Source organism: Cryptomeria japonica, chromosome 9 (assembly GCF_030272615.1).
Source record: "Cryptomeria japonica chromosome 9, Sugi_1.0, whole genome shotgun sequence".
NCBI lineage: Eukaryota > Viridiplantae > Streptophyta > Pinopsida > Cupressales > Cupressaceae > Cryptomeria > Cryptomeria japonica.
Window position 1 is genome coordinate 598366222 of NC_081413.1, and position 8663 is coordinate 598374884.

Sequence of the window (8663 nt, forward strand, 5' to 3'; positions counted from 1 at the left end):
GTAAATTTTAAACTTGAATCAAGAGACATATAAAAAGATAAATCACTCTTCTCAACTCCAAACCAATTTCAAAGGTATATTACATCCCTAAAACCCTTCATTCAAGATTTCAGATCATAACATTCACCATAACATGAGAGAACAAATTCTTTATTGCCATGGAATACCCTAGTTCAGGGTTTCATCCCTTAAAAACTATTTTCACCAAAATGATCACAAAATATTCAATTCTTAACCAAATAAAGTAAGACAAAAATAAATGGAAATAAGATTCAGAGACCTTTCCAACACATATATCCTTTCTTCAATATTATCCCTCATTTGACCACACCAAATGCCACAACCGGGTTGTTGCTGCCTTCACCAATATGCTTTTCACCATGAGCTGTAACAAACAGTCATACATAACTTTTTAAATATTGATCCTAAATCAAATCTCTTCGGTCAGACTTTAGACTACTGAGTTACACAAGTTATCTCCAAATTTCAACCCGATCCAACGGTGAAATAAAAAGTTATGATAAATTTCCCAAAAACGGGTAACCCTTGGCAGGGTTTTGACAATTATTGAAAAACAAACATATTTTGCCAAATACTCCACAAAAATGCACAAGAAAGGATTCATCTGAAAGATATTTCATCAATATATCATTAAATAACATCTACATATAAAAATTACATCAAATGTGATCCTCCATGGATCTATGACAGTCACAGATTCCTTAAAACCTCATGACAGTTTGAGGGTTTGATGGATAATCTTTGTCAAATCCCCTCCAAACTGATCTACTCTCTTGATTTTGACCAAAGATGGTTTTATAAACCATTTACAACTCCTTTCTAACTACTCCAACGACCTCATAACCAATGGATTTCATTTTTACACTTTTGTTGCACTTTTTGACAATGTTGCAACTTTGCAATTTTTACAATTTTTGCATGTTTTGAAAAAAAACGACTTTCTTACATGGACACTTTTAAAACTTCAATATGGACCAAATATGATATCTTTGGACAAAATGGCTCATTTATCCTTACATATTATGATTCAATAGAATCAAATAACCTTAATACATTATGAATGAATCAAATACAATAAAATTGCTCATATTATGACTTTTGACCTCCCAGTATCCTTGTGTGCTTAGGTGCCTTTGCACCAGATTTAAGATCGAGTTATCATCAAATCAAGGTAAGGGAAGAGGATATACCAAAACCAAGTTTTAGATGCCATTATGGACATTTTGAATTCCTTGTCCTGCCATTCGGTTTAACTAATGCCCCTGCCACTTTTCAATCTTGTATGAACCACATTTTTAGAGATCAGCTAAGAAAGTTCTTATTGGTTTTCTTTGATGACATTTTGATCTACAACAAAACTTGGGAAGAACATCTAAAACGTGTTGATGAAGTATTAGGGATACTTGAGCAAAATTCCCTATATGTCAAACTGTATAAATGTGAATTCGGCATGGAGGAGATCCTATACTTAGGATACAAAATTAGTGCACAATGAGTAAGGGTGGATGAAGAAAGATAGAAGCAATTCAAAGTTGGCCAAAACCCAAAACCCTTACGCACCTTCGAGGATTTTTGGGGCTTTGTAGTTATTGCAGGAGCTTTGTAAAGGGTTTCTCAAAACTTTCACGCCACTTATTGATCTAACTAAGAAAGGAGCTTTCACATGGAGTGAAGAGGCCCAAGCAACCTTCGAAAACTCAAGGAAGTTATGAGTTCCTGCCCTGTACTAGCCATACTTCTCTTCACCCTTTGAGCTATATTGTGATGCTTCGGGTGAAGTAATTGGAGCAGTATTGATGCAGAATAAACATCCCATAGCTTTTGAAAGAAAGGAAACTCAAGGACATCAAAAGATCATACTCAATTTATGATAAAGAAATGTTGGCAATTATGCATGCCTCGGCAAAATTTGGGCAATATTTGATTTGTGGAAGGTTCATTGTGAAAACTGATAACAATAGCTTGAGGTTTTTCCCAAGTCAAAAGGACCTAAATGGTAGACAACAAAAGTGGATAAGTTGGTTGCAAGCATATGTTTTTGACATTGAATATATGAAGGGCAAAAATAACATCGTGACGAACGTTTTATCTTGAAGACCCTATCTTAATGCAATAACCACATTATCTACTGATTGGAAAACATCCATACTCACCGAATATGCTAAAGATACATTCTCAAGTGATTTAATTGAAAGGAAATACAAGACGAAAGGTATAAGGTTATGGATGACTTCATCTTCTATTAAGATTGAGTGTTCATCACTCCAAGGTCAAAGGTGAAAAAAGAAATCTTGAAAATTATCATGACAATCCCTCGATAGGCCATCGAGGATTTTGCATAAACAAATTAGAGAGAGATTCACATGGAAGGGTCTCAAAGGAGATGTATTGAAGCATGGAAAGGAATGCATGATATGTCAAAGGAACAAGGATGAGCATACATACCTAGCAGGGTTACTTCAATCTTTGCCTATACCTAATAAAAAATGGGAAAGCATATCCATGGACTTTATAACAGGATTGCACAAAGTACAAGAAAGATTGTATTTATGTAGCAGTTGATCGACTGACGAAATATGCCCACTTCATGGCCATATCCACAGAATTTAGAGGACCTCAAGTAGCTGAGGTTTTCTTCAAAGAAGTTTTCAGACTACACAGATTATCTCGAAACATTGTGAGTGATCAGGACAACCATTTCCTTAGTCTCTTTTGGCAAGAACTTTTCAGGCTAGCTGGGACAAAATTAACCCCGAGCATGAGTTACCATCTACAAACAGATGGGCAAATTGAAATTGTAAATAAATGGTTGGAAGGATATCTACAAAATTATGTCACCGGGCAACAAAATGCATGGATTAAGTGGCTTCACTTGGGAGAATACTGCTATAATACCACTCATCATGTCTATAGGAATGAGCCCTTTCAAAGCTTTGTATGGATACACAACAACATCATTTGGAGACTTGATTCATTCTGAAAGTTGAGTCCCAGGGGCCAGAGACTTTGTACAAGGAAGCATGGATATTATGAATGTACTTAGGGATAATCTTCTCCAAGCCCAAAATCAGCAAAAAGGTGTATGCCATCAGGAAAAGAATTGAACAAACATTTGAGGTTGGGGATATGCTTTTCTTAAGACTACAACCATACAAACAATCATCACTCAAGTTCAGTGGAGCAAAGAAGCTTAAACCCCCTTCTATGGACCATATAAAGTGTTAAGAAGGACCGAGGAGGTAGCTTATGAATTAGAATTGCCCTCAAATAGTAGAATCCATAATGTGTTTCATGTATCTCACCTTAAAAGGTATTAGGGCGGCATGTCATTCCATGCCTAGAATTGCCTCCACTTGATGATGAGGGCAAACCCATATTGGAACCAGAAACAATACTCAATGTATGAGAACAAGGTTGTGAAATAAAACCATTGAATAGTACCTTGTCAAATGGAAAGGTCTACCCATCGAGGATGCAACATGGGAAGGACCCAAGGTGTTTGATAATCCTAATTTAAAGTTGCTTGAGGACAAGCAAATTTAGGAGAGGAGGACTGTCATCCCCTTCCATGTTATAAGTGAAAATTTTGTCTTGATTTCAAGACTCCACAAATTTTTTAAATGTATCCTGAAAAATGGTATCTAGTCAATCAATAAATTAATATTAGACATTAATGATTTTCTTCAAAGATTATGACCATTGATATCTTTAATATTGATATTACTTGTCTATTCGTTTATTTTAGTAATCAACGTAGTAACTAATTAATGATCCAATATTTGAAAACCATCGATTGGTATTAAAACACACTTAATAAGCAACGGTCAACCAATTTAATAAGCAATGGTTAAGGATGACTAAAGGCAACAACTTATAAGGAGTTGCTGCCCTTGAATAAGGCGCCACCCTTCATAGGTTTAAAAAGAGAAAGAATATGGTCTTTAAGGGCATCAAAGGTTTGAAGAATCCATCTACCCAACAATAACAAAAAAAAGATAACACTTTCAGATCAGAATAAGGAGATAATATACTAAGCACTTCCAAAGTTCAGTAAATAAGAACAATAGGTATGCATCCCTGTATACATACACATAAAATCTTGTAACAATATTTATGATAAGTTTTTGCATACAGTGTATACATATTTTTGATCATCATGTCGACATTCTGCATATTTATGTACTGATTAATATTTTGAAAATATGTTGTTCAAATTAATTTAATGGACCTGAATCACACGTTCTAAGTGTTACTGGTATGATAGGATGGAGAGGAGTTACAGTTAGGAAAATGGTGTTGGGGTTATCTCATAGGCATGCCAACTCATGGTTTAAGACCGAGGAATCCCATGAGGCCAAGAGGTCCATAGAAGGATGCTGCCCTTGGGCCTATGAAGTATAGACTTCTTGAGCACCTTATTGTGACAACCCTCCTCCCCCTGTCATACTAAATAGGTATGTAAATGTGGAACATAGGATGGGTATGACAAGTGGAGGAAAACAGTGATAAGACACTTCACTAGGTAGGCCACCTCATTGATGGCATGGGCCATGTGGGGTCAAGGGGGCTTAGTTCACCCCTGAGCCTAGATGGGGAGTTTCTTGGGCACCACACTTGGTCATTCTAGCCTATGCTCATTACATGATTAAGTCTTTAGAACAAACCTGCATCTTTCTTAGATACATAAGAACAACTAGTAGAATCTGTTATAATTGTGTATGCAATACTATATATATTATTTCATCTTGTGTCACGAATTCCATCATTAGAATACTACCTACCACATGTTAGTTTCACAAAATACAAAGGAAATGCTACAGGAAACCGAAATTCAACCAATGAAACTACATGAAATGAATATTAAAATAAAAACATTATTTTTACCTTCATGATTTAAGTCTCATTGTGTCCTAACTCCACTGTTATTGGTTACAAATGATGTGCTCTCAGACAAGCATTGATAGCTTCCAAGATGGCATATGAAGAATGGACTGATAACTGATACTATGATATGCAATGCAAATGATTTAAAGCTAAATGATTATGCTAAATTGCTTCAAGGTAAAACTCATGGACGCATAAGTTTACTAAAATTGTTAACTTGAAAACTCACTTGAAGACTAACTCTTTCTCAACTCAAACTCCTACTTTTGTAGACTTTTGAGAAGATAAGATGATGTGTCCTGGATCAACAAATTTGGATGGTTGTGAGCAAAGGTGAAGGTTGAGAGAAAGGGAGAAGGCGAAGACAAGTGTCACTCATCTCACCTTGACTGGGTTGTTGACTGAGGGAATCTAGGGATGGTTGGAGAAGATTTAGGCATGAGAGGACAAGTGGATTCAAGTCCTTTCTAAGATATAGGGATGTTGGAGAGAATATAGAAGAAGGTTAAGAAATATGTGTACGTACACAATATTTCATTTATTTTGGAAGTTGAAGATAAGTGGCTAAGATAAGTGGCTAACAAATGTTTCATTTATTTTAATTTTGTTGGATTAATTTAGCTACATGATGGATGAGTTGGCAAAGGAAAGATGAAGTGGAGATGGAAGGATGAGTTGGAAATGAAATTAAATAATTTAGAAATCATTTAATATTTGAGACTATAGGAGAGTATAGGATAGAGGAATAACCATTAAATATTAGATATTTTATTGATATAAATTGATTGATAAGAAGAAAAGGATAAATGAATGAATTAATTAAATATTTCAATTAAATTAATTAATAGAAAGACATGAAATGAATAAAATAAAATAATCTTTTCAAATTAACTATTTAAATAGAAGAATAATTATTAAATAAATTTAAATATTTATTTAACTGCTCATAGCCATTTTTATGTGTATACATTTTGTCCCTCTTTGAAATGATGTCGAGACAACATTGTTTCAAAGATTAAATCAAGTCTTAATAATGCTCCCGATGAAGATAAAAATCCTGATTGTGTGCCCCCTCGGGAGATTAATCGTGAAATTATTGAAAAATTTGGATAAGCGATTGATCTCACGATAATTGATTGAAATTTCTACAACTTTGGTTGATGAAAATGTTTGCTCTTTGATTACTTTGATATTCTGCTTGATTTGATGATTGATAGAGTTTGATTGACCTCATGATTGATGAGGATCAATGATATAAACTCGAAGCTTTGATGATCTGATATGATAGAGTTTGATTGAATTCATGATTGATGAACGTCAATGATGTAAACTCAAGATTCGATAGACTAGATGCATAACCTCATGATGAATGAGCGTCACTAATATGTGGTCAAAGAAATATCAAGTGAGTGGATAGGATAGCTGATTGATTGATCAAAACGATTAATTGGATCAAGTACTGACATTTTGTTGATATCATGTTGGAAGAGGATCTAGATGTATTGATTCATCCAGGGGGAAACATCTGAAAAGAGTGGTGCTTTTCATCCTAGTTGACATATTGATATGAGACATTGATTTGTATCATGGGACATTGCATTTTATTGATTATTTCTTGGATATCATTGTATACTTGGATTGTTTATTATTTTATGATGATCTATATGCAAACATGAACTCTATATGGTGATCTTTTATTATGCATGTTACTTTATATTATGATGATCTATATGCATTGATTACGTGGATGATGTTATAATGATCTTTTCTTTTCTTTTCATGGTGATGATGTTCTATATGATGATGCAGAGAAAAATGCTTTTGATTTTTGATTTTGATCCCCCTGGATGCAAATGAGAATTATTACTAACTTTAAATGATGCAAATGCAATGATCTATATGGGAATGCAAATGAATGATGATTTTGAAATACAAATGAGCTACATGAAATGTTTTTTTATTTCAAGTTTGATGATTTTAAATGCAAATGATGATCATGAAGTGCAATTTATGGATGTTTATATGTAATGCTTATGATGATTATGAATCTAAGTGCAAAGATACAACTAAATGATCTTAATGGATAAAAAGAACGACAATGATAATGATCCTAATGCAAATAATAATGATGATATACTACATTTTTAATGAAATGCATCCTTAATGGAATGCAAACTAATGCAATGATTGAATACAACAAAATAAAATGAATGATGGTTGAAATGATTCTAAAGATGAATGCACCTACAATAATCAAATGCAAATTGTTTTTGTTTGTCCAAGTATACTCAATCTTTATTTATGACCGTTGATCTATGAATGAAATGAAATGCATTATAATGCTTATAATGAATGATTATAATGCAGATGAATAATGAGCTAGTCTAAAAATGATCTAACTAAAATGATACTTCCATTCTTTATATGCTATCTTGTAACAGTGTTTGATTTCATCATTGAGCTTTAAAATGTTGGAAGAAAATACAAGCAACTTGACATAAAGATTCAAGTTGACCCGAGTATTTCTTACATGGACTTAGATATAGCAAGTTTATACAAGCAACTTGATATAATGAACCAAACTGACCTGAGTATTTCTTACAGAATAGACAAGGATTATCTCCTTTCATGCATGACTCAGAACGTCCTCCTTGATCTTTTGTCGATCATATCCTTAGACAAGTACATACCTTAATAAGAGATAAACCACAAACAACAATCAAAAGAAAATAATCAAGCCCCATCATAGCTTCTCTAGTCATGGACATCCTTGAGTCGCATAGAGTACATGATTATAAATAAAATCAAGATATAAACACTGAATCTTGTATGTCATTCACATGTTCTTATGGTCATTCACTGATATAATCATCTTGATGAATGATCATTGATAATCCTTTATTACTTGCTAGTTGATTGTTCGTTTCCTGAGTTTCATGATTCAATTGTCATAAAATGCCTTGATCTTCGTTGCTTTGTTGCTCGTTATCTGTTTCAAAACCCTAGGTGTTTTTGGTTTTTCTAAATTTTCTGAATGTTTTGGATTTTCAAAGATTTAAAAGATCACCTTAGCAAAAGGATTTAGGATTTTGCCCCCAACGGAAACAAAACTTTATTATGGACGTATGAAAAAAATGATTAAGATCCAAACCATGGTGGGATACAAATGCAGATTGATTGATTCTGATAAAATCTAAGATAGTGGCTGCGACAAGTATGTCAAAGATTGATAATTGTTGGTAAGCTACATATTTCTTGCTAATGGTTCAGAGCAATGAATGTGAAAGATGAAATGGATGAGCTAGGATAGATGGAAGCGGTAGATGTGATTAGGATGGAGTGGATAGGTGCGCAAAGCGATCTCATAGATGGAAGAACTCACTTTTTAGATAGCGTCTGTTTACCAGGTTTTCACTGTCTAAATTTATTGCATTTTTTCCATATTTTGATTTTTTTCTTCTTTTATGTTTTCGTTGTTTTATGCTTTTTTAGGGATTTTCTGCTTTTCTGATTTTTTACTGATTTCTTCAGGACTTTATATGCTTTTTTATTGATTTTTTCTAGGACTTTACATCTCAAGCATATAATTTCTTGAGATGGATAGAATTGATAGGTTCATCAAACTAATCACCTTTAGGAGTAGATAACTTGTATGCTCTTGAGCCATGTTGCTACTATGACAAAAGGACCTAACCAATTTGGTTCAAATTTACCCTTCTTTTCTCAGTCTTGTTGATTTCTTGGATTCTCCCTTAGAA